Source organism: Lepidochelys kempii, chromosome 2, assembly GCF_965140285.1.
Source record: "Lepidochelys kempii isolate rLepKem1 chromosome 2, rLepKem1.hap1, whole genome shotgun sequence".
NCBI lineage: Eukaryota > Metazoa > Chordata > Testudines > Cheloniidae > Lepidochelys > Lepidochelys kempii.
In genome coordinates this window covers 107,456,215-107,483,967 of record NC_136381.1, presented here as the reverse complement: position 1 = coordinate 107,483,967, position 27,753 = coordinate 107,456,215, and the positions used below count along the sequence as shown (strand labels likewise).

The 27,753-nt window shown below is 38.9% G+C and overlaps 1 protein-coding gene across 13 annotated transcripts in view; it reads left to right on the top strand.

Annotated features, from left to right (window-relative positions):
* Window positions 1-27,753, top strand: part of LOC144930211 (uncharacterized) — a 778,762-nt gene that overhangs the window by 268,910 nt on the left and 482,099 nt on the right. For 9 of the 13 annotated variants that reach the window (XR_013635332.1, XR_013635334.1, XR_013635331.1 and 6 more), the window contains one exon: window positions 6,689-6,875. The gene's annotated coding sequence lies outside the window, so the exon portion shown is untranslated. Of the gene's footprint in view, window positions 1-6,688; window positions 6,876-7,114; window positions 7,202-27,753 lie in introns of all 13 variants that reach the window. The other 4 variants (XM_078851599.1, XM_078851597.1, XM_078851600.1 and 1 more) reach the window with 1 other exon arrangement.

The following is a 27,753-nucleotide window of genomic DNA, read 5'->3' as shown; positions in this document are numbered from 1 at the left end:
GGCTCATTCACAAGAAAGGCTAGTACAGCACTCGGTGCTGAATTGGTAAAGGCACAGATAACTGACACGTTAGACGAGAAAGTGCCAAAAGTGGTATCTGTGTCAGAGTTAGTATGTTTAATGTGTAGAACCATCTACAATGCTTACAACTACTTTTGACCACTCCAAAAAACCTAAAGGCTCATCCCAGAGTGAATTTTTATAACTAAGTTTTCGGTGTGTGAGTTCTTACAGGAAAGTAACAATCAGATACTGAAATGCTGGCATACCTTGGGCTATAGCAGCACAAGTGGATGCAGCTATAATAATGTTTTAATACACTGTATGAAAAAAAGGATGTAGAGTGGATGGGTACATCTGTTGACAATCTTTCTTTTTAATTTGAAGCCACCTGAAGGCTCTAACTAGCTGAATAATAACCCGATCCCCATATGGTTTCCGTTCTTTCAGAGTAATAGCATGCAGAAAAAGAGTCTACTTTTAGCTCTGACTTCTGTTTGCTTCTTTGTGAGTCTGAGAACGCTTCCTGTCTGCTTGGTGATAGGAAATGTAACCAAAACAGACTTAGATGAGTGACATTTCTCATGCCTGGCTTTCCACTTTGGTAACTTGTGTAAACTTGTGCAGAGAACCCATTTGTACAAGCTGCTGCATGCATGCAGATAGAGATGGTGTCTTCAGGATGATTTGCAGCTCATTTTTAATTATAATTTTTATCTTGTTAGTTCCTCAGTATTTATATAGTAGATATTATAAAGTATTTTTCCCATTTATATTTCCTCTTATACTCTAATCTCTCAACAATTTTGTACTGTCACTTTTCAATTGAATTTAGGTTTATGACTAAAGCAATTGAAAGGCACATTTTTTAATAAATGCAATTAAATTTTAAAGCCACTTTTGCTTTGGTTAGAAAACTACTCATGGAAAACAACTTTTCTCTTCTGCTTATATCTCTTAATTTTTCTTACATTCCCTTGCATGTGCCCTCAATTTCCTTCCTGCCCATATTTTCCTGTTTTCTCATGGTTTCCTGTCCATTTTCTACATTATGGGTACCAGTAAGTAATCATTTTCACTGAGGTCAGCCCTGTTTCATCCTAATTGGGGGGAAGAAGCGGGAATGGAGAAATGGTAGCCGTTTTGAGTAAGGTTGAAAGTTTATAGGGATGCTGACAAACATTAGGAGACCAGGGGAAGTGTGGTTTAAAAAAGTCCAAAACAACAGCAAACCGCCCCCAACATCCTATAATCATGAGATTCTGATAATTCTGTTGACTCTAGATTTTGTATAAGGGCCTTGCTCCACAATTTTAGCCCCCACCCTCACTTCCAGTCACATAGGATTTGAAATGTTAATTCTCACTTCTTTAGAAGTGTCTTGTATTGGACGTTAATACCACAGTAAAATAAGATGATTACATTAGAGGACGAGGAGAAATGAGATACATACCGAAGCCTGTGGGGCAGTTCGTTTGGTACTGATGCTGCTGAATCACTGTGCAAAATGAGTGGACTGGCAAGCTGATAGTCTGTATCATTACCAACCTGTGTAGCTGTATCAATCATTTTATTACATAAGTTACTGTATATAAAATAGCATCCCTTCATCTTCACCATTGTGGCACCCCAGACTTATATGGAGATGTGTGATTCTGTCGAAAGTTGTTTAGGAGTTGGACCATGGCCTACTTTGATGGAGCAACACAACTTATGCCATTTTTACTTATCCAAAGGCAAATTTCCACAACATGCCTATGCCAGGGAGTGTCAAGTTTAAGGATTCCAAGGCAGCATCATGGGCACTGAGTAATAGAGTTGACTTTTGGGTTGACATTTTATTAAACACTCCTGGTTTGGAAAAATTTCAAAAACCCTGCGATTAAGAGGACATGCTGCATTATGATAGCCTCACCAGCTGGGGCTGGATTGGAGCCAATCTCACAATGATGGGAGACACTACAGCCCTTTAATGAATTTGAGCCCTCTGCCTGCCTGCCTGTCCCCCACTTGCCTTCCTCCTGGGACAGAATAACCAATCAGAGCTGTCACAGATGGAACTGTCTCCGCCTTCTTTTCCCCACAGCAACCAGAAGTTATTCTCAATGGGAGGGAAAGGGGGAGCGGGAATAGGGAACTAAAAGGACCAGCAACTCAAAGCGGCTCAGCTCCCCACTCCCCTTCTGTGAGCAATGGGGCAGCTTATTCTTTAAGCACGGAAAATATACAAAACAAAACTTTCATTTTTAGGTTTCAGAATAACAGCCGTGTTAGTCTGTATTCGCAAAAAGAAAAGGAGTACTTGTGGCACCTTAGAGACTAACCAATTTATTTGAGCATAACCTACAGCTCACTTCATCGTATGCATACTGTGGAAACTGCAGAAGACATTATATACACAGAGACCATGAAACAATACCTCCTCCCACCCCACTCTCCTGCTGGTAATAGCTTATCTAAAGTGATCACTCTCCTTACAATGTGTATGATAATCAAGTTGGGCCATTTCCAGCACAAATCCAGTTTTTCTCACCCTCCGCCCCCCCGCCCCCCAACTCACTGTCCTGCTGGTAATAGCCCATCCAAAGTGACCACTCTCTTTACAATGTGTATGATAATCAAGATGGGCCATTTCCAGCACAAATCCAGGTTTTCTCACCCCCCTCCTTTTTTTTTTTCCAAAAACCACACACACAAACTCACTCTCCTGCTGGTAATAGCTTATCCAAAGTGACCACTCTCCTTACAATGCGTATGAAAATCAAGGTGGGCCATTTCCAGCACAAATTTCCCCCAACCTGAAGCAAATACTCACCAACAATAACATACCACACAACAGAACCACTAACCCAGGAACCTATCCTTGCAACAAAGCCCGTTGCCAACTGTGCCCACATATCTATTCAGGGGACACCATCACAGGGCCTAATAACATCAGCCACACTATCAGAGGCTCGTTCACCTGCACATCCACCAATGTGATATATGCCATCATGTGCCAGCAATGCCTCTCTGCCATGTACATTGGTCAAACTGGACGGTCTCTATGTAAAAGAATAAATGGACACAAATCAGATGTCAAGAATTATAACATTCATAAACCAGTCGGAGAACACTTCAGTCTCTCTGGTCACGCAATTACAGACATGAAGGTTGCTATCTTAAAACAAAAAAACTTCAAATCCAGACTCCAGCGAGAAACTGCTGAATTGGAATTCATTTGCAAATTGGATACTATTAATTTAGACTTAAATAGAGACTGGGAGTGGCTAAGTCATTATGCAAGGGAGCCTATTTCCCCTTGTTTCCCCCCCCCCCCAGACGTTCTGGTTAAACTTGGATTTATGCTGGAAATGGCCCACCTTGATTATCATACACATTGTAAGGAGAATGGTCAGTTTGGATGAGCTATTACCAGCAGGAGAGTGAGTCTGTTGGGGGGGGGGGGGTGAGAAAACCTGGATTTGTGCTGGAAATGGCCCACCTTGATTATCATGCACATTGTAGGGAGAGTGGTCAGTTTGGATGAGCTATTACCAGCAGGAGAGTGAGTCTGTTGGGGGGGGGGGGGAGAAAACCTGGATTTGTGCTGGAAATGGCCCACCTTGATTATCATGCACATTGTAGGGAGAGTGGTCACTTTGGATAAGCTATTACCAGCAGGACAGTGAGTTTGTGTGTGTGGTTTTTGGAAAATAGGGGGGGGGGGTGAGAAAACCTGGATTTGTGCTGGAAATGGCCCATCTTGATTATCGTACACATTGTAAAGAGAGTGGTCACTTTGGATGGGCTATTACCAGCAGGACAGTGAGTTGGGGGGGGGGGGGGGGCGGAGGGTGAGAAAACCTGGATTTGTGCTGGAAATGGCCCAACTGGATTATCATACACATTGTAAGGAGAAAAGGAGTACTTGTGGCACCTTAGAGACTAACCAATTTATTTGAGCATGAGCTTTCGTGAGCTACAGCTCACTTCATCAGATGCATGCCATGGAAACTGCAGCAGACTTTATATATACACAGAGAATATGAAAAAATACCTCCTCCCACCCCATTGTCCAGCTGGCTATTACTGGCAGGAGAGTGGGGTGGGAGGAGGTATTATTTCATGGTCTCTGTGTATATAATGTCTTCTGCAGTTTCCACAGTATGCATACGATGAAGTGAGCTGTAGCTCACGAAAGCTTATGCTCAAATAAATTGGTTAGTCTCTAAGGTGCCCCAAGTACTCCTTTTCTTTTTTCATTTTTAGAGCACTCCTATGTCACATTTTGTGCTTTGGTTTGGAGCTCTGATTTGCTTTGCTGTCTTGCTCAGTAAAGGACGAAATATTGCTCATGAGAATTTCAGCTTCTCTGAGCTGGTATATCTTCAGTTTAAAAAAAAACCCCACACAATATGGAATGGATTCTAGAAATCTGAATCTATCCCACATGCAGTACAGAATCCAACCCTATGAACAGTGGTTTGGCCCCTTAAAAAAACGGGGGGGGGGCAAAACAAAAGAAAAAATTGCTCTCAGTTTCATCAGAGGTTAATTATCTGTTTCTAGATGGGCTCAAGCAAGAGCTGTTCTACCTACACATTCTTGTTAGAAGCTCCTGTATTGCTGTATATGCTAAACTATTTATTTTGTGTGCATGGGCATGTATGTGTTTTTTCCCATAACCATTGTAATGTTTGTTAAGGTCTTTTATTGTGGAGGTATTTTATTGGTAATTCTTTGTGTTGCATTTTTCATACTCTTTACCTTCAGGGTGATTGTTGCTATCATGTTTCCCCTGGAGCTGGGAATGCTGCATAGGGGAATGCATTGGATTTAGTATTTTTGGTTCTCAATGCATTGTCCACCCAGGTGCACCTGGCAAGGCAATAAGATGCAGTTGAGTCATAGTTTAATTATTTTGCTTGATGTGGAAAGTGGCAAGGTGCTAGATAGTGATTTTGATATTATGGTGCAGCAGAAGCTGCACTGTACTTAAGGATGCATCAGAGAGTTTCATTCTAACAGTAGAAGGAATGGTGAATTTCTGATGTCAGTGAGTTTTAGTACAACAAAAAATTACATCATATGCTTTTTATATCAATTCTATCATCAGATCAATACATCAGATTGTCACACATTCCATGCATTTGGGAAGTTATTTTGCCTTAACACTGCTGAGGTCACTGTTAAGGTTTTGCATTAGAGTATGCATTTGATGAAGCTGGGATAGCTTCAGGACATCATGCCTTGAGCCAGTAGGCGATAGAGCTTTCGCTCCCTCCTGAAATTCATGTAATTTCATCTCTTCCCATTTAAAAAAAAACCCTTGAAGCTTATTTTTGGGGCATTCTTAAATTACTATCACTGATGTTGTTGTTTTATTGCCTTGTTTTGATTCTTTTTGTCTTTTATTCTTGTTGTCTGTAATATTGTGGAGGTTGGAGTGTTTTTGTTAATGAGGATTTTTTATTGTTCAGCACACAAGTCCTTATTTAGTGGCAAGGGTGCCGTATAAATAAAATTGTTGTTCTAGTGTTATTTCTGCTTTGGATTATCTGTTGGAGACGGAAGCAAAAGTCTTATGGGACATTGCAGTGTATTGCAGTTGTACTCAATATGAAGGTGAAAAAGAGTGTACATGTCTTTCCCTTTAACTTTTTATTTCCCTGTTTATAAGGTTTTGGGTGGGCACGGTATGCCCTGCTGCAAGCTTATCTGTCATTAAATGTAGTGTGTGTTGCTAATATATATAGTGTATTTCATGTGTGTGCACAATATAAATACATACATTTCCCATTTGTAGGAGAAGGTCTGTACTATCTGTATAATTAATGTTGCTTGGATGGTATTAAATGATAGTGACAGATCACGTGGGTGTTAAGGGTTTGACACAGTGGGAGGCGGCACATATGTATCTTCAGCATTAACGCGATGGACATCCATTCAGCAGAAGGGTGGCCAGGCCTTTCCCTAGGAAACATATGCCAAAACTATTATCAAAGACTACGTCATGGCCTGCAGCAAACTGGACAGGATGATAATGAGGAGGGAATTGCACAAAAAAAGACTGTGTGGGCATCCCATTTTATTACAACAGAATGCTAAATAAACAGATTATTTCTATGACTAGTAAAGTATTTGCTTGGTCAGCAACAATGGCATTTTGGTCTTTATCAAGTTTATACTACTGTTGTTTTACTTTTTGTTTACTTTGGCTGCTATTTTTTTAAATGAAAAAATAAACAAAGGGAAACATCTGAGATGCTGTAAAAAGCACCGTGGATCCAGAACAGCTCATTATTTCTCCTTGAGGGGGAAATCTGTGGTGCACTCTGTGATGTCTGACAATGTGTAATGAGGCACTCCACTATGTCAAACCCAGAGTCATAATTCTGTCTTATCTCGCTGTGATAATAAGACTTTTTGAACTACTGAACTCAACAGAAGTTATAGATGTAAAGGAAATGGCTTGTGTTTTGCCACCTATTTAAAGTAGTTAGAGTCAGAGATCAGGTAATTCAAATCAGTTAACCTTTAGCTCTAGGACTATATATCCCAAATCTAATTTGGAAATCACATTGCTTGAATGGTGCCAAAGTTGTCTAATACTCATTTTTCAGCAGTTATCTCCATAGTGTTTGTATTGGAGTGTCTCTCTCTCTTTTTTTGGCTGATCTTCTTATATGGTTTTTGTTTTCTAAAGGTTTCCCTGGATAGCAACGAGGCCCAGAAGTCAAGCCAGTCTTCCTAAGTGAGGGGGCCCGCTCAGAAACTGCTCACTGAGGGATAGTACGGCTTGCCTGTCACTCTTGCTGTTATGGCAGGAGGTACTGTAATGGTGACCAAGCAATGTCCAAGTTATGCCCTTCTCTGGATACTAAGGACTACAGGTGAGAACCAGTGCTCCCAAACTCATATCTAATTTTACTTGTTCCATATCTCATAAATAAGTTAGCAATGCCAGAAATAGCGTTTGCTTTAAATTTATTTACACTTATATTTCCCCCACTCATTTTATTCTGTCTTCGTTTTTCTTGATAACTGTCTATGAATGTGGATATCTGAATTGCAGCAAGAAATGATAGAAATTCCTTATGGGACTTATGATCTTCACTATTTTGTATCCTAGGAACTCATTTATCATTAAACTTGAAATAGGCATTGGTCTGATATGCATCTTGGGTGATACTGCAATATACTCCTGGCATATTGGCAGGTCAGCTTTACATTATTATTTTTACATTTCAGCTGGGTCATGTCATTGCAAATAATGCAATTCTGCAGTTAAATATGAACATTTCAGAAGCTACACTATATGGGATTTTAAATGATGTAAATGGATTGCTGTTTAAGCATTGTCAGATGGGGAATTGAGCAGGAAAAGGAGGAAGAACACTTGTTGTATTTGAAAAAGCCCCTGAATTTTGAATAAATTTAGCTTTCACCCGTTAAAAATACCTAAGTGGATATCTTCAAAGGTGTCCATGTGAAAATGCTAATTGTTGCTATTCCACCTACAGCTGTGGAAAAACATTGCTATTCCCACAAATGTTTCAAATCAATTTACTCTTCTTTTATGTGGCTAGGACAACCACCTTTTTCTGGAAAAGATATTCTTATCTTTTGGAGGAAAAGAAACCTTTTTAAAAACAGACTTTTCTTCAGCTGTTAACTTCCAGTAGTTTTCTTTCACGTCTGGATTTTTTTTCTGAATAACAAGTAAAGATTGGTTAGGAACATCGTCAGTTTTTGCGGTTTTTCCTTTAATTCATTTTAGTGCTCATGAAAGTTGACAGTTCATGAATACGCTTTTAGAGGAGGTTAGAAATGCATCATCTAGTGTTAATTTGATGACACTGGAGACGTATGCCTTCTGTTTATGGACAGAATAGGTTGAACCAGTGTCAGGGCTGTTTTGACTTATACAGTCCCCTCAATCGTCTTGTCTTCACTAGGAAACAATGTGTGTTCTTACTACATGTCAGCTAATATGCAGTAACTACAATGAGGTAAACATCTAGTTGCATTTTTAACATGTTAGCAGTTTGATCTTCCCAGGATCTGCTAACGCATGTGAAAATTACAAACTGCCTTGTCGTCACTATCTTGCCATTTTTATATGCAGTGGTATTGTAGCTGGGTTGGTCCCAGGATATTAGAGAGACAAGGTGGGTGAGGTAATATCTTTTATTGGGCCAAATTCTGTTGGTGAGAGAGACAAGCTTTCGAGCTTATGCAGAAGTGTAAGCTTGAAAGCTCGTCTCTCTACCAACAGAAGTTGGCCCAATAAAAGATATTACCTCACCCACCTTAACTTCAGTAGGATTTTACCACGTTAGGTGTATTCCTACCATATGTTAACTTTTTGCCTAATATGGACACGTCCAAAATCTCTTCATCCTGACCTGAAGATGTATATCCTTTAGGGATGCAAAGATAGTGTAGTTCCCATGCTTGTTCTAACATTTGTCTGTCAGCCAAGGTGTCAGTCTGTGATGAGGACACCTGTCCACCATAAATGAAGCACAGCTCATTTTTCACAGTCCACCAAACTACTGTCTGGCTCTGACTTCATTCATCCTCCACTTGGGCTTGATCTGATTCTGTGACTGATAGGTGAAAGGTTTTATATTCAAATGCTTATTTCCTAAGCCATCCAGTTTTGTTTTGTTTTTTAATCTTTATCACAAGAAAAATTACTGTTGAGTACAGGGATTCAAGGGAGGGAAAAATCTGGTTGCAATTCATTTTGTCAAATTATAAAAAACGAGTGTCACTGGGCCCCATGCTTCTGTCAGAGATGGTGTACAGTGACAAGTACCATGCAGGTGTGTGGGATTTTTAAAAAGGTGTGAAAATTATTAAATAGGCTTGGCTCTCTTGGATGGAGCAATTTTCATCATGGGAACTTGACCCCTTGCTTCCAGCTCTCCCTGCACGACTTGTGTGTGCCCCACAACGCATTGTGAAAATTTACAAAAAGGGATTGTGTTGGAGGGTGGCACGTGACTCACTGGGATACCTGTCCATAGTGCACTGCACTTTGCGTTAACACAAGCACTCCTGATGAGAATGTGCAGCACTAACGCAAGCAGTCAAGTATAAATGCACATGCACGATCGACTAACTGTTGCGGTCTTATGCTGATGTAATTGGCACAGACCAAAACTTGTAGTGTAGACATGGCCTAACTGTAGTGGATTCAAACTCTTTAGTGAGTATAACACAATAAGCCTCTTGGAGGAGGAATGCAGCTGCTGTATGAGGCTATAAGAAAATAAAGAAAATCTTAGAATTCTGCCTTTTTGATTAGAAGTCTATTCTCTGATGAGCATGATTTGCGTTCTTTGTGGTGCTAAGTGTCACAAAGGTAGAAACTAAGGAACAAAAGGGATAATTTAGTTGGTGTTGGTCCTGCTTTGAGCAGGGGATTGGACTAGATGACCTCCTGAGGTCTCTTCTAACCCTCATCTTCTATGATTCTATGAATTATGCTTCTGGAGAGAAGACCCTAGCTGAAATGTGAAATTATAAGAAATATCTTTGTATGTTGTGTTTTGAGTCTACTACTTTTTCAAGTATATTTCTGCATTGTAGGCATCAAGGGCCTGCACTAATATGCACTGAAATTAATGGGAGTCTTTTCATTGACTTTGATTGGGTCAGGTCCTAAGTAGAAGTAGTAGTTCATTCTGACTTGTAAGCCTGCAAGAAATAGCTATGCTAAATTTGGAAAGAAATATAGCAAAAGAGAGTCTCCATTACAGTAGAGCTGAATATACAGCATGCTTAACCCCTGTCATTATGTATGAAGCTGTCAAATGCTAACAATAATGCAACATTAAATAGAATGATTTTGCACTGCAGCGAACATGAGCAATTGTTTTTGTTTTCCTCAGTGTGTGTATATAGAGAGAGATATTTGAATTGTTGGTATATTATCAGAAACCAGGATTCAGAACTTGAAATAGTGCAAAAATAATACCAATTCTACAAGCTGAAAACCAAGGCCTGTCAGGTATTATCACATCCACTCCCGTTTTCCACTTCGTTAGACCCAGAAGGAAATTCTTTCAAATGTTTGCTAACCTTCACTGAACAAGAATAGCAACTTAATAAACATGAATTTTCCTTGGGGAATTCAACTGCATGGTGTTGGTTTCCCCCACAACATCTTGCCCACCTTGTTTTGAGTGTCTTTCAAGGAACAAAAGTGTAACACTGCTTCTTGATATTACAAAACTATCTCAAGGAGACAAGTTGCATTGTTATTTTCCCAGAAAAATCTTATATTTACTTAATGAAAAATTAGACTAAATGCTATTTTGTAAGCCCACAAGGAAAGTATATTTCTACTGTGAAGAATTCCCATTTGGTAATCTCAGACACTTTAAATACTGATACCATTTAACTATACAGGAAAAATGAAAAACTATGAACTACTGGATATCTGTCAAACTAGAAGTTTTTAATTTTTTTCCAGCACATCCTACTAGTAGACTTGCACTAACTGTAGCCCACATTTATAAAATAAATGAAAGGAGGAATGGATAAAGATTATTTACAGAAAGGAAGTCAACTTAGAACTCTTTTCTCATTTTAATTCCAGTGTGAAATGTATTCTAGGCAGTTGCTTAGCTTCAGTCAGTGAAACCCCTTAATAGTAAGAACAGGAAATTGTTAATAATGTTTGGTTTCTTGTGAAATCCATGCTCCATCATAGACTGAATACATGACAGTTTTCACTGATTTTCCTCTCTTGGTATATGCCTATCTGTAAGTGTACATAAAACTTCGAAATAATACATATGACCCACCTCTTCTAGAATGCCATTTCATTTCTTTTCTCCTAACCTCTGAATGTGAAGGATTGGTTGTACTAGTTTGTTTACTGTGTCAGAGCTAAATAACATGTTAGTTTCCCTTTGCTAACTCTCATGCTGCAGAAAAATTCTCCTCTTTATAGATCTTTTCTGTTTCTTAATTGGTCCACCACTGCCTGAATCACTGTAAATAAACCTCTCACTACAAGTGTACATACTGGAAAACTATGATGGTAAAGAATGAGTGCAACTGATGACTTATTTAATAGATTTGTAGGCTCCATGTAAATAAACACAGCTGCATAAATTAAAATTGTGAAAATTCAGCTTTCTAAGGATGTATTGGACAGGGTGCCGATGGAAGATCTATTGTGTTTAAAGGCAGCATCATGGTATTTAAGTGTCTAAGTAACATAACAGATGTACTCCTCCTTCTGGCTGGTTGTTAGTTGTATGTTAATACTCTACAGAGAATAGCAGTAATGAACTCAAAGCTATTATTTGTCAAATCATTTTAGCATCAGCTTTCTATCATGCTCAGATTTAACCCTACTGTGCATTGTTGTAGTCATACCACAGCTTTGTGCTCGTTCCTGCTTAATTATCAAATAAGCAGCGCTCGTTCTTGCATCCTTATTGATTAGGAAGTTTATAGAATGCAGGTCATTAATACACCAGTAAAATCATGGTAGTATTCTGACTGCCAAAAAGGAAATATTATAGGTATTAAACTACAGCATTTTTCCCTGTCTCCTTGACTAATTCCATAACATCTTATAAGGAACTTATTTCATTCAACTTTAAAAATGGCCACCCTCACTGTATAGCAGAAATTAATAACTGAAATAAATGCAGTGAAAAAGTCAATGTTATGTAAGTAGGCTAGTTTCACAAGGAATATTAATTTTTAAATTATTACATAGCAAATTGATGAAGGAGAATATCCTTGATAATGAACACTTTTTCTTCACTTGTGTTAAAGTATACTATGAAAAGTGACTTAAATATGAGATTGTGGTATACTGCTTGTTTCTAGAAGTGACTGGACAAACGTTTGTAGCCATATTGTAACTCAAATTAACAAGCCCTGGGATTAACAACACACTTCTGTGCCCTGAAGCATCTAGGGGTATGTCTCCATTGCGTTTTAAAATCATGGCAGCAAGTCTCAGAGCCCAGGTCTACAGACTCTCACTATATTGCTAAAAACAGCAGTGTAAACATTGTGCCTTGGCCTGGAGCTTGGGCTCTGAAACCCAGTCCCTTCCGAGGCTTCAGAGCCTGAGCTCCAGCATCTACTCAGCTGTTTCTGGTGCTGTAGTGTTGGCTCCACGAGCTCGAGTCTGTAGACCCAGGTTCTGATACTCACTGCAGCAGGTTTTAAAACGTGGTTTAAACATACTGTACCTTTAATGGACAGTTGCAAAGGTGTTAGCTAACTCTAAGATAAATGGCAAAGAAGAATTACCTTGAGTTACAGTAGGGCCACAAACTCTAGCCTAAATGTATTTTCAGCAGCCCATTTTAGTCAGAGATTTAAAGGCATCATGTTGGAATATATTATGGTAGTTAACATTTTAAGACCATTGTACATAAGGCAGTGCATGTCTTAGCATGTGCTAAACTGGCTAAGTAAAAGCCTTGGTTCCCCTCAGGCTTTAATTGGATGAGTTTACTAGTTGTTAAAGTATACATTGCATTATCCACACTCAACTTTTAAAATGTGTTTTCGTGTGTGTTAGCTAACATGTTAACAACATGCTTTTAAATCTTAATCTACACAAAGACAATGACTCCATTGCACATTTGCTCAGTGTATAAGTAAAAGGATGGTTGTGTTTGTTTTTGTTTTGTTTTGTTTTTTTCAAAGCTATCAGTCCTGTACATTCTGCCTGATTTCTGAAAGTCAGGCTGTGATCTCTATGGTTAGGGCGACGAGATAGCAACTGTGAAAAAAGGGACCGAGGATGGAGGGTAATAGGCGTCTATATAAGAAAAAGTCCCCCAAAACAGGACTGTCCCTTTAAAAACGGGACAGATGGTCACCCTATTTATGGTTCATAATTTAAAGAACAATTCTGTTCAAGATGTGTAAAACAGAAGACTCAACTTCATTCTTTTGGAACTGTGTTGGCTCTGCAGGGCTAATAGATGTAAAGTAGTAAAACCGCTTTTACACTGGTAAAGTCAGCAGCTACAACTGACTATGCACACGAAGAAGTTCTGGTGAGCAAGAAGGTGGTATTTGGACATAGTCCTAGGGCAGTGGTTCTTGAACTGTACTGGTGACCCCTTTCACATCGCAAGCCTCTGAGTGCGACTCCCCATTATAAATTAAAAACACTTTTTTTAATACATTTAACACCATTATAAATGCTGGAGGCAAAGCCAGGTTTGGGGTGGAGGCTGACAGCTTGCAACCCCCCGCATTTAATAACCTTGCGACCTTCAGGGAGGTCCCAACCCTCAGTTTGAGAACCCCTGTCCTAGGGTCTTATTCTCCACTGCTTTGCCATTTATGTAATCATTTATTCCAGTGCAAAAAGCTTTAAAGTGGGACCTGTTCAGTAGTGTTTCACATCCACTTTGCACAGGTGTAAATGATTATACACGTTACAAGTCTGTGGAGAATCAGGCCTGTTGTTACTAAAACGAAACTTTAAGAGGAGAGTAAATACCGTTCTATGTATGTAAAATACATATTTCTTTTAGAAATGTAGATGTACTGAACAATATTTAAAGCAAAAATATTTTGCCTACTTGCGAAAGATACTATTGCAAAGTTTTCCCGGGACAAAGTTTTCCTGTTATAAAACTGTTCTGAGCTTATGGTACATTAATTACTGTATTATTCTTAGTACACACTGTATATTAATGCAATATACATTAACCATCTTATGAATTATACTTATTGTGCAATATCAAATTAAAATCTGTATTGTGTACAGTCTGTTTAGACTAACAAGACTGAAAGAAGAATGATACGTAGTAATATTGTCCAATTATTTGTCAATCTGTGCACATATTTTACACCTACTAACAGGTGCGAATTAAGGCACAGGTACTGATATTTGCACCTCCAATTCATTTTTTGAATGTGCAGTGTGTCCCCACAAATATTGAAAATGTAGTCCTCTACATTTATGGGAGGATTCAAACTATGTATGAAAAATAATCAAGCAGAAAAAGTCATTGGCTTACACCATGGCCCACCCATTTCAGAGCTGGATCTTGGCAGTAAAATATCTTAAACTTTGAGTGTTTTGTTGTTGCTGTTGCTGAATTATGTTTGTTATGTTTTCAGGCCAGCAAATTGTATGACTGGCTATAGGCCTATACTATCGAAATAGATCAGATGGTGGGATATTTAAAAGTGTGGTACGGAGGAAAAAGATTATTATTGCATGGCAGCAATTGACATAGTAAAAAATAAAAAATCACCTTCCCAAAAAACATGCATTAGTAATATAACTACTGCTCATCTTGCAGTATTTACATGACAGTTTTTTACTGTACTAACCACTCTTTTCTCTATTCTGGAGAAAGACATAGTTTTAATAACTAGATTCCGCAGAAGTTCCCAACCTGCAAGAAACCCTTAATATCTGTAAGTTTTGAGTTAGCCAACTTATGTTGTGGGTTTTTTTTTCTTGAAGAAGAGTTACTGTAGAAATAAATGAGTCATTGAAGCAGAGAGGAGAACATATGACCATTAAGGTATTTTAGTCTCTGAAGGTCAGTAATAATTGCCTCTTGCTCTTCCATCATGCTGATCACTTAGTATTGAGAGAATGGATAACCATTTCAGATATGAAGATAAAGTGCAGACTGAAAGAAGCATTTACAGTCATTTCTTGAAGTAGACTGGGACTGATGCAGAATATGTTTCTATTTTTGTCTGCAATGATTGGAGTATATTGCGGAAACAGTGAAGTGGGAGCAGCCTGAAATGTTCTAGAGAACAATACGCTTAAAATCCTATAGGAACAAAAAAAAAAGGCTATATGGGTCAGTGATAAAGCATATGGTTACCCATATGTTTGAGATACCCTCCTGACCCTGGGTAATATTCAGTAATTTGAGGAGAGTCCTGTTCAATAATAATACGTTTTAGAGTGTCTGGTTGCCGGTTTCAGAAAACTAACACATAAGGCGCGTGGGTGTGTAGATGTATGAATAAGAAAAGTAATGTAATAAAGTTGTTTGGACACTTATAAAACTGTTACCATTCAGATAAGCAATGCATCAAATTCTTGTAGCTAAATTTTGTTAGCTGTAACTAGGGCTGAACCATGATTGTTAAACTGCGAGGCAGAATTGAAGAATACATTTCTGTTTACTTACATAAATATGAATATGATAAAACTAACTAAAATATTATACAAAAAAATCTAGTTTGCACTTTAGGAATGCCAGAAAAAATAGCTTCCCCCCCCCCTTTTTTTTTTTGGTTCATCAGTTTAAACATATCTTGTTACTCCTTTATTTTCCATCAGTGAGCCTGATTGAAAACTCTTTCGGCAGCGCAAACTGTAGAAGACTGCAGATGATGGGATTAAAGCAAGTCAACCTGTCTGACCCTAAAAGAAGCAAAATAAAATCAGCTGTTTGTTTAGAGGTGCTTTGAGAGTGACCTTGCCTCACTTTCCCCATATGTCTGTCCATTCAGTCCGGGGGGGGGGTCACTCAGCTAATGAGAATCACTACAATTCTAAAGCTGGAGTGAAGGATCACTTCACTGCTGTTTGTGAGGAGAGGAATGACTCTGGGCCTGATCAAATGGCATAAATGTAGAAATACACAAATAACACCAAATTTACTTGTGGTTGGAGGAAGAGAAGAGATTCTGCTAATCCTCATTGCTGAAACCTGCTTTTTAGTAGGAGGGAGCATCCTTTTCTTGATAGGTCTTGTGCTCACCAGAACTCCAATTGCCATCAGCGCAGAATCATGAAAGGGACCTTCCATGCACACCCTCAATTCCACTTTGTGACTTGTTTTTGTAAAGGCAAGGTTGCATGACCCTTTGATTTGTCATCCTGACTCACCCTTCAAATGCAGTTATAAGTCATAGAGAGCCTGAAACCTTTGGGTCACAGATTATTTAAAATTGGCTTCTGAGAAAAAGTGGCCCCACTTCCCCTCATATTAGAGAATCCTGTGCTAAACTGAGCATCATCTCAATATTATCTCCCTAACTCCAGTTCAGCAAAGTTAACGCATGCTTGTCTTCAGTGGTGTTTAAGCATGTGCTTACGTGCTTTGCTAAGTAGGATGAATTTAAGCACATGTTGAAGTATTTTTCCAAATTTCCCATAATTTGAAATATGCATGTGCCTAGTGAGTAAAATAAGCTTTTAACAGTTTGGGAAAAAACTACTTGTAAAACATGACATTTATGAACAAGTGCAGACGATAAAACAGTGTTAAATTTTAAGTAATCTTAAACGTGGATGTGGTGCCCATATGTGTGCAGCTGGAAAGTGAAGGACCTAATCAACTTATTTGATCTAACCTTACACTGACAATCAGAAGTACTCCCCTGTCCTTTTCACAGAGCCCATGTGGTCCTGAACAAAGTTTCTCAACTGGTGGCCCTTAACCTTCACGGGGGTCATGAGCTCCATTTAGATATAGGAAAACTGAAGTTCAGATCCACTGAGTGGTTTATCCAAGGTCATACAGCAAGATAGTGTGAGAGTCAGGGAACTGGATTCTAACGGCAGCTTGACAAGCACCTGTTCAGGACCATATTTGATTCCTTCAAGGGGGGAAAAAAACCCCAAACCTGGTCTACCATAAGGACCTTCCATCTCAAATAGTGACATTTGTAACTGTTTTTTTTTTTTGTGAAGAGTAAAACATAGAATTTGCAAAAGCTGCTGCTATCCTTCTCAGAGGCAGGAGCCTCTTATTCTTTTATTAACACCTTAATTGGCATCTCCAATTTCATTCTCTGAGGTTTCTTTTAGACTTCCTAAAACATTAATAGAAAGGACTCTGTAGCTCTGTTGGCACCCCTTACAGCCCGGATAATAACATATAACATGATACTTAGAAAATTCAGGGCACAGTGCACTTTGTTGCACAGCATTTACAATGGACTAGATTCTTTTGTACACCCTTCAAGTCAGTTAGGTCTTTTTTTGCATTTTGTAGCTACTCACAGTAATCAAATAAAGTGGATGAGAGACAGTGTTACAATATTGCTTTTCCTTATTGCATTTACTCCTAAATTTCAGCCACAGAGTTTTGCATTGACTTTGAAGGAGAGTTATAAAGGCTAAATGTAACATTATCTTAAGTGAGTAAATGACATAGCCTAGCGTCTCAGTGAAAGTTAGTGGGACTAAGTCAGTTTTGAAAATGAAACTTTAGGCTTGTAAGTCACTTGAAAAATTGTACCTTGAATTTCAGTGCAAGCATAAAAATCTTAAATCACTGGTGCACTATTCAGACTTGGTTTTATATGTACTTATTTAACTTAATCCAGCTACGTCGGAGAAGTTTATATCCTGGCTTTACCTGGGATGATGATCTGCACAGAAGTGATTACGTTTCAGCAGTGAACAGGCAGTATGGGATGTAGTTCTGTTTATATGTCCGCTGTCCCCTCTGTGCTCTCAATCCTGTGGGTAATGCATTAGCAGACTGATTCCAGTTTCCTGTTTATACAGGCTGTAGCTTTGATGCAAGTACAACAGGCTAACAAGCAGAAGCAGAGTTCCTGTTTTAGCAATTTCTCATGAAGATATTTAAAACTCCAATGGCCTGTGATGACAACAATTAAAAATATCAGGCTACTGAACAGATACTTTTCATAAATCTCAATGATTTAAAGACATACAAGCTGCTCAGTAGGCACTTCACTTCATCCAAGGTTAGGAACCAAATATTAGAATGAAATGCTTCTTTTTCCACAGCTAGCCTGATGGCTAAATTCATAGATGTTAAGAGCAGAAGGAACTATTATGATTTTCTAGTCTGTCTTCCTACACAGGACAGGCCAAAGAATAATTACTAAGTTAAACCCAATAACTTGTGTTTGATCTGGAGCAATTAAACCCAATAACTTGTGTTTGATCTGGAGCATATTGTTTGTGCACCCAATCGTGATTTAAAGATTTCAAGTGATGGAGAATCCACCATATCCCTTGATAAGGTATTCCAATGGTTAGTTACCTGTAATGTTAAATATTTGCATCTTATTTCAAGTTTCAGCTTATCTTCAGCTTCTGGGTATTGGTTCTTGTTATGCCTTTGGTCTGCTGGATTAAAAAGCCCTCTGCTCTCAGATATCTTCTTCCCATGTTGATAATTATAGACTGAGATCAAGTTAACTCTTAACCTTACTATTTCCATTGCGATTTTGCAACCCATATTTTTTGTTTCATTGGGAGTATCCGATCATTTCATGTAGAATGGCCATGTTCTTTCAACATGTCCTCTTACATACCTCTGCACCTCAACCACGATGGTTTCCACTTGAGGGCCCATTCTCTCCTGTATTTTGGTGCTATTTTGACAACTCATTGGTAGATTGCTGCAACATGCATAGAGGAAATATCAATTCAACCCCCCCTACTTCATGTTAAAGTGTTTTTGTATTATCAAATACAAATAGCTGAACTGATATTCTAAACCATCCCATGATGTCCGTATTGTGACAGGACAAGTGAATTGATCCAGGGTGAACTTGTGATGATCTTTTACAAGAAGTTCCAACAACTTGGAGGTCAGGTTGATCAGTTTCTTCCTTTGCCTGATAGGGGTTTCTCTTGAAAAAGTTGAGATGGTGTATTTCACACACTTCTGCTGGGTTAACTCCTCAAGCTGACTAGCAGTACTGAAGTGTGTGTATGTATATACAGTGAGAAATTATCAGCAATAAACATCTGTCCAGGATAACCCTGCAACACTACCTCAATCCCTTTCCCCAGCAACTATCTCTGCACAAATGCAGAGGTGGAGGAGAGGAATGTGTTTGTATGAATATAATACATATAATTCCAAAACTAGTACCAGGAACAAGGGTACCAGTAACAAGAGGTTAATGTCATAGATGCTCTGAATAGTCTCTTCCCCATTCCTATATATTTGAAATACGTAAAGGCAGTCAGTTGACTTTCACTTACTTTGGTGATCTGTGCTCACCCAAACTCTGCCATTATTCCTTTCTACTACTTAATGTTTTGCAGGAAACTGTACATAGATATGCATTTGTGTATGTAGGTAATGATCCCAAACTTTTAGAAAATAGAAAATAGAAAAGGAATATTCTATTATCCAAAGTCTGATATCTACTAGAACATCATTAAAAAGCTAACCATTTTCCAACAGGGATCAAGCTAAATATGGTCCTTTGGGGCCTCATTTTCCTCATAAATATGCAGGGACATGTATCTGTTAAAGTTCATAAATATATACATGGGAGCTGTGAATTCAGGACTGGGACAAGTTAGTCTGAAGTTAGCTATGAAGTTATTTGCTCTTGAAAACCAGGACTCAGAATGAAAGTCAATTATCAAACACAACTGTCCTATCTTTATTACAGTGCCACAATATAATGTAAATTATATTGAGAAATTATGAATTATTTTTTATGAAAAAAAGTCATTTTTTTTCCAAGGCAGATTGGATTTCTCTCTAACCTGAGTCTAAAGCATGGGAAGAAGTTGTCAGATTTATAGCCCACAGTGGAAGAACACACACATGACCTTACATTTTCATGGTGCCATTCTGAGTTATTGTTTTTGTATATGTAATTAGAGAACAGAGCTCACAATGAAGGATTAGTTTGAAGTGATTTGTCCATCAAAGTAAACTATGCTGCCAAGTTAATATGCATTATATTCAATGGAATCTTTGCCAGCATGTTAGATTGCTGTATGCCTGACATAGCATTCACTTACGAAAGTTGAGAAAAATATTAGCCAGCCAGACACCAGTTTATTCTTAAAAGTATGTTGGCCAGAATTGTCCTAGTTGGCTGGCCCCAAAAAGAGATGATATATATAGGGAATTTATGCAGTGCCTGTTCCAGGTGCAAGGTGTCTGTGTCCTTGGGGAGAAGTCACACATCTTCTGGGCATTGTGGAGATGTCCATTGGATGAGGCACCCTACAGGGATTTTTAAACTGTGCTAGGAACCATAATAGGGTTTAAATACTTTAAGAGTAGTTAGAATATTCCAGGGCTGACCTAGATGGATAGGTGCTGGACCATATCCCTCCTCGGGCCCAAGACAGTGCTACAAGAGAGACCTACAAAATATGCCCATTTAATGAAAAAAGAGAGCTAGTCTAAAGTCTCAGGCAAAGGTATATTATTACAAAGTGATTATCTTGTGAAAGCATAAGGATAGGAGAACAAAAAGTCATTCCAAGACCTGGTAAACTTTTACCAGAATTAGATTAAAGCATATTTTTTAGCTTGCCTTTCTGGTCACAGTAGTTTGCAAGAGTGGATTTTTTCCTAGCTGACAACCATAGCTGCGCATGAAAAGGAAGGCAATAGCTCTTCTGGATCATTTGAGTTAATAGTATCAACTCCTTGCATGTAAAATTTTCCTTTCTTTTCTGGAGTGATCTAACAAGCTATCTGCCTGGGAACCACTGCCTGAAGCAGGTGCCAATATCACGCTCACTGGATGCATAAGGTGCTCTCATCAACAGGCTGCCTTAAAAGTCATGGAAATGTCACTAAGGTATGCCAATAACTCATTATAATATGTAAATGACAAAATGTAAATGACACACTGAGTCAGAACCACATCTATGTCCTATGAGATTAGCAAAGTAGTTTCTTTACTTTTGAAAATCCCATTATTACCTGAGCATGAAAAATGCTTTGTGGCTTAATACACAATTCCTTCTATGCTCTTCATCACCCACTATCAGCCAGGTGTTTGCACTCTTCCCTTATGGACTATCCACAGCAGCCATTATGGGTGGGCATTGCCTGCACAATAGCAATATGTATTTGGATTATTACTTCAGTGAGTGCTTAAAAATTTACCAATGTCTGTGATTAATTATCTTCATTTATCTCAATATGCATAATCAATGTATCCTCCACAGGTTCTCTATCCCATGTTGCGAAATATCCCTGATCCCTTTACCTGCATTCCTACTCTGTCTTTGGAGCATTAACTAATTCTAAAGCAAAAGTTGCTTTCAAAGACAACTGCTTTGCATCCTGTATCCTACAAGTATGTGTTGAATTCAAGTCATCCAAAAAATGTAAGCTTGCCAAACTGGGCCTGTGCCGGGAGTTCTTTGGCACAAATTCAGGATGAACTGTTAGAGGTGGCATCAACAGACAGAGCAGTTGAAATGGTAAATATCTATCCCATATTGTTTACCCCGTCAGTGTGTATAGAGAGTTAATACGTGAACCAGTTTGCTTCAGTACTCGACCCACCGTCGACAGGAATTTTCTTCAGCAGAACTTGGGGACCCTTGTCCCAGTCCTTCCCCTAGTCCTAAGCCCAACATGGCTCTGATCCAATATGTCCCTAAATCTAGGTGCACATACTTTGTCTCTTTAGACCATAATTGGTATATCATTATAATCACCACATGGATTGGGGGTTGGGAAACCCAGAGAAGTTCACGTTTGAGCTTGAATACAAACTACTCTGTTCAATGGGAAAAACTGTATTAATTCAGAGTTAACGTTGCTTGGTGGTATGTTGTTCCCTTGCAGAATGCTGAGTTAAGCAAACCTCAAACTTCTGGTAATAAAGAGTTAAACCCTCTTTCAGCAATACCCCAGTACATTCTATTAACACACATACCTTTACTGTGCCAACCGCACAGTTGCTGAAATGTACTAGCTCTTCATCTCCTTTTACAACCTATCCTTTCTCCCCCACAGGATTTCATCTGACACTATTAAAGGACAAAAAGTCATTAATCCAGTCATTAGTTACCTCTCAGTTTACCGGTACAAGGCAGCAGAGAGAAACCTTTTCTGTGGGGGAGGCTGTAACTCAGGAATCCATCAGTCAAATGACTCCTGGTCTGGATCACCAGTAGTACCCTGTGCTCCCATGAGGCACACCAAATTTCAAAGCAAGCCAAGTAACTGTTTTTGGATTTTCGAGCACGTACAAATGTCAGCTTTAAAGCACATATAATGGTGGGAATGGAAACACTCTAGCCATTTTTCTGCATTGGTGCATATGCACTGTAAAAATGTACATTTTCTTAAACACTGTTCTCAATTCAAGTCTCCTACAAATGTAGCGGGTGCCCTGCTCCACCTTGGATAAAACTGAACAGGTGGAGACCAAAAGAACCCCCACCTAGAAAGTTTTTGAAAAATTCCTATTTATTTCAGGGTTTATTTCTCCCGAATCTGTAGCTCAATAGAACCCAAAATTTGGGTCACAAACCCTACCCTCACCCACCTGAATTTCACACGAAATTTCATAGGAATCTGACTAACCATGTTGATTTTAGAGGACTTAGAAAGGTCAACCTTCAAACAGAAGTCATGACACAACCTTAACTATAGTGGCATTAGACAATCTGTCCCAAAGAGCTCACAGTCTAAGTGAATGGATGGATGCTCAGGGTGTGCACTGGGGAGTTGGGACACATTACCAGCGCTGGTGGGTGCACCCACACTGTGAGAAATATATATATATATATTTTTTTCTTAAATACTGTTCTCAGTTTGGGTCCGGCAGAGATACAGTGAATTCCATACACGACCTTGGGTAAAATTAGACAGAATTGAGACCATTTTAACTTGCATCACAGCAATTAATTTGATCTCTAAATTCTGCGCAATCTATCCCTCCCCCTGCCTAGAAACCTTTTGAAAAATGTCCATTTTTTCTCAGGGCTTATCTCTCCACAACCCTTAGCTCACGTGATTCCAACTTGGGGTCACTAACCCTACACTGTACCCTCCTGAGGTGAAGCATGTTGATTTTAGAGGACTTAGGTCAACCTTTAAGCAGAAGTTGTGATGGAACCTTACACCACCGATGGCTTTTGGAAATGCAGGATGTTCAGTTCAGTTGAATGTAGAAATAATGCTTTGCCTTCTCCTCTCATGGTGCTCTAAAGTTTAGGATCTCAAAGCAGGGCTTTTCTAGGTGGGTCTCATCAGAAACCAAGTGCCCACTCCTCCACAGTATGATGTGATGTTTATGTCACAATGCAGAACCTCCCTGTAGTAACACATATGTCTGCTGAACTGAAGTCACGATGTCCAGCTCTTGTTCTTTACTTTATCTTGTCAAGTAACACAAGACTCAACATTTGTTCCATTCCTCTGATGTCTTCATGTGGTTGCCCAGAGAGAACGTGAGATTCTCCAGACTGATCAACATCATGTGGATGATATTCAACTGTTTTCTTCCCCAGTGACTCAGCCTCTGCCATTGCCAAGATAGCCAACACCTAGAAGAATTCAACAGGTGGATAAAGAATTTGTTGGCTTGGGCTCAAGCCAGGAAAGACACACATGATGATGGTAGGAAATCTGAGAAACTTGCCAGTATGCTAACATCACCAGCAATCAAGGTCATCAGACTGTAGATCATCAGGGTGGTGACCTTGCTAGACACCTAACCACTCCTGGAACAGATTGCCACAATGGCAAGAAATCCCTCATTTCAAATGTGCTTCTTTAGGAACCTTTACCCACTCCTCTCAAATGAGCACTGAGCCATGGTGATCCACACTTCTACTGCTCTGGGATGGACTGTTGTGACTTGCTGTGCCTGGATGCAGCTAGGGCAAAAAACCCGAAGAGGGTAGAGCATGCAGAGGCACTCTTCAGTCACAACAAAGGTTGGTGAGGGCACATTATGTGTGTGCTTCACAAACTCTACTGGCTTCTCATTGGCTTCAGAGCCAAGTTTAAAGTCCTGGTCCTAATCTACAAGGCACTTAATGAACTTGGGGCCAGCTACCTCACAGACCACAATTCCCTAAGTTCAGCTGTGTATCCTAGAGATAGGCCCAGGTTCCAACTATCAGGTACTGTGAACAGAGTTTTGCCAGTGGCCCTGACTGTGGAGCTCCTTACTGAAAGAGACAAGGCTAAGCTTGAGCCTGATGGTGTCCTGGTCACATCTTTTCTATGAAGTCTTCCCAAGAATGAATGCTTATAAAATATAATACAATGAAAACAGAGAATGAATAAACACACAAAATCACCCTACTCTGACCCAGAGGAACCCTGAGAAAAACACAGTTCTTTGGGGGTATTTGTTTTCTCAAACATGCAGAGTTTAGGTATCATATTGATGTGCATTACATAATATCCAAAGATGGATACATAGAAGAATGTGCAAGTTCAAACAGGTTTGGCTTCCTATCAGAACTTTTTGTCCAGCCCTAAAATGGATGTACTTGACGTACTCTTTTATAACAGGGAAATCCAACTGAACTCTGTTGGTTGGAGTACGCAACTTCCATAGACTACAGGTTTAAGTAAATGTCATCTCTTTGTATTACAATTTCTCCTGTATTAGAAAAAAATCTAGTTAACAATGAAATTGCAATAATAAATAATGATGCCTGTTTCAGTTGCTCAGAATGGAGCTCTTCAATTGTAGTAATGAGCAGTTCTGATTCTATTGCATCAGGTAAAAATAATTAAGCCTACAAAAATAATTTTCTATGAGTTGGGGAAAGTAATTTAATACCCCCAAAAGTAACTTTAAAAGGTAAAAAAATCATAAAACTAGGAATTTTCTTTCTTAAATATCAGTGCTATTCCGTTAGGGTGAAATCCATCCCAGTATGGAGGACTAGTTCAGGCCTTTCTCTCTACTTCAGGCCATCTTCAGACATTAACTTAAGTGGCACGGAGGCCCTTGAAAGCAGCCTCTGCAGTAAATTTTATCCTGAGTTCTTTATACATCCAGAATAGTCTTAATATTTAAATTATTTTTTACTATAGGGTATTTTATTTGCAATTGTTGATTTTATAAAAGTCCTTTGCTGTAAAATTGGTGTCTTATTGATGATATTGGAATACAAGTTATAACTGGATGAATTTGCAAGTCTAGTTTATAGGTTTACCTATATACATGATTAAGCTTGCAAAAAATAAACAGATTAAGGTTAGCAGTATAACAACAGTTTTGTTGACTTATAGGTCAAATGAAAGAACTTGGCTTTTTTGTTGACCATTCTCGGAATATGTCAAAACACCCTACTGCATGTGTCTACCAGATACTAAAACAAAAACACTTAGATGAAGATGAGTTTAAAAAAGAAAAGCTAAAAGGAAGGCCTTGGAACTAGTGGCATTCAGTCAATAAGATACATTTTCTTTCGTCAAGGTAATTATAACAAATCAGACTGCACAATAGAATATGTAGAGCGGAAGTGGTACTGTGGCTTGTATGTCACCAAGAGAATATGTTGACAGAACTCTCAATTTCAAGTAATTAGGGATGAGCACAGCTGAAGTGAATGAAATGGAAATTAAAAATACACTCTCTGCTTTTACAATTTGAAGCAAGTAACATTATGGGCACTTTGTTACAGGTCCCTGAAAAGTGCTAGTAAAGAAGTAACTGCATGGAAATCTACATGGAATAATAATACTTTGCAGTCTCTGAGGTGACTACACACGTATCAGACAGGCATTTTACCCTACCTTAAAAGACACGTGACTTGCCTTCTACTATGTGAAATTCTGCTGCGTATTGCTTTGAATATTTGTTGAAAAAGTATCATTTAACCAATGTGAACCAAGGGTGAACGTCAAATGCACTAAGTGATTAAGTTTTGTTTTGTCATAGCAGCTAATGTATTCTTGAAAGTTTTAGACATTAATACATTGTAAATCTCTTAAATAACTCTTCAGAATCAGATTGCGGCTTCTCTCAAGTCAGACACATAAGGAGTGAGAGCCTTTTAACCTCTCTACATGGACCTGATCCTGCATCCATCAAGTAAACAGCAAAGCTCTCACATATACTCCAATGGTACAGGACTAGCCCCTTTAGGCCTCTGTGCAGTGGCCAGTTGAAATCAACTCTTGTACTTCCTGAGAGAAAGGATTGCTCAAAGCTAGCATAGCTTGTCTGCATAGTACCCCTGAAGGGAAAGGTGAGGACAGTCCCACCATAAACCAGCCAGCTGAGCTGAGTATTCTGAACTGTTTCAGGTAGGGTTGCCAATTTTGGTTGGATGTATTCCTGGAGGTTTCATCACATGACCTCTTTAGTTAAAGATTATTTTTTAATTCCTGGGCAATCCTGGAGGATTGGCAGCCCTAGTTTCAGACCACTCCACTATATGTTCCCTAGAGGGAAAGGAAGAATCCTAGATGAGTCTTTCAAAGTTTTTCCAAGGGCCCTGGCTGTATTGCAGCTTATTTATTGCATATGAACTTCCTTGTAATGTCATTAAATTAGGATATCTCTGTTCATAAAATACCTTTCATGTTCATATGTTGCTAGTTATGGCCTACCTACATTTTCAAAGGCACATGAGCCTTATGTCCGCCCTTTGGAACGTGAAAGAACATGCACAGATGTTTGCACATACATCTCTGCCTGAGCAGGCATTCAGCATTTGCACTGGTCAAACCGTGTGTGTGTGCATAGGTGTGCAGGAGCTAGAATTTTACAGCTCCTACATGAGAGTTTGCATCTGCACAGTTACAGGTGCAAGTTTGCATACAGTTTTCCCTGTGTGTGCAGAGAGGCTGAGTAGAAGACCATATGAAAAGTTACCATCTCTTTCATTTCAAACTGAAATGTAAATTACACCTTTTTACTTTTTTTTGCACGTGATGAGAAATGGCACATGTATTTTCAGTTAATAAAATATCTCCAGCCCATATATTATTCAAAGAAAACTTATCTTATTCAGAGTCCAATTTGAATATTTTATTAAATGTGGATATAAGCTTTTAAATAACAATGACAGCTACTGTACTTGAGTATTGTCTATGTACATCTGAACATGGTAATAAAAGTGTGTGTGTATAATATCAGACTGTGCTAAACTCCGCCCTTTCACTAGTGATTCCATTGTAGCTGGGCACATTCTGTATATGCTATTCCCTTGACAATGCCATGCAGAAGTGCCTTGATTAATGTTATTATTCTAAGGTTATATAATTAAAAATATATTCCAGTGGAGCAAGAAAATTATTGTTGCAATAAAAAACATTGAAATGAACATGTTTTTTTAATATGCTTCCCTCATTGCACAGAGACTGGAAAGTAGAAAGGGGTGTTCTTTTTTCCAAGTTGCTCTGCACATTTTGTTATTATGATGCAGACCTGTTTCGATTGCTGTCTCCTGGTTATGATTTTCACATCTCAGCTGATGATTAATACCATTGGCTCAGACAATTGTAAAGGGCCTTTGCTCTAGCTGCATAAATTTTCATGCAGCATTAGTAGTAATGGCATGCATCACCATGTGGCATAAAGCTGGGAGTGGATTATGATGGAGAAAGGGGGAGAGAGAAATAATGTGTCGTTCAGGAGAAAAATCTTGCAAATATTTCTCATTCATTATGTCAGTGATTGGAAAGATTCAAATACAAAGCATGTTATCCTAATAATATCTTTCATCTAGAAGTATCCCAATGCACTTTGTTTTCAGACTAAGATATCCAAAATTTCTGACTAGTCATCTTGATAAAGGCTATGCCTGTGTCCCCAAGTAAGGAGAGAATGTGAACAAGATGCTCAGTTTCATCTGGCTTAATGTAGGGGTGTGAATGTGGAAGTGATGGCTGTATTATGACATCGAAAGGGTTACTCCTGCAAGGAAAGCAAGACAGTGGGTGATGTTCATTTTCATCATCTGAGTCAGATGCCACCAGCAGAAGGTTGATTTTCTTTTTTGGTGGTTTGGGTTCTGTAGTTTCCGCATTGGAGTGATGCTCTTTTAAGACTTCTGAAAGCCTGCTCCACACCTCATCTCTCTCAGATTTTGGAAGGCACTTC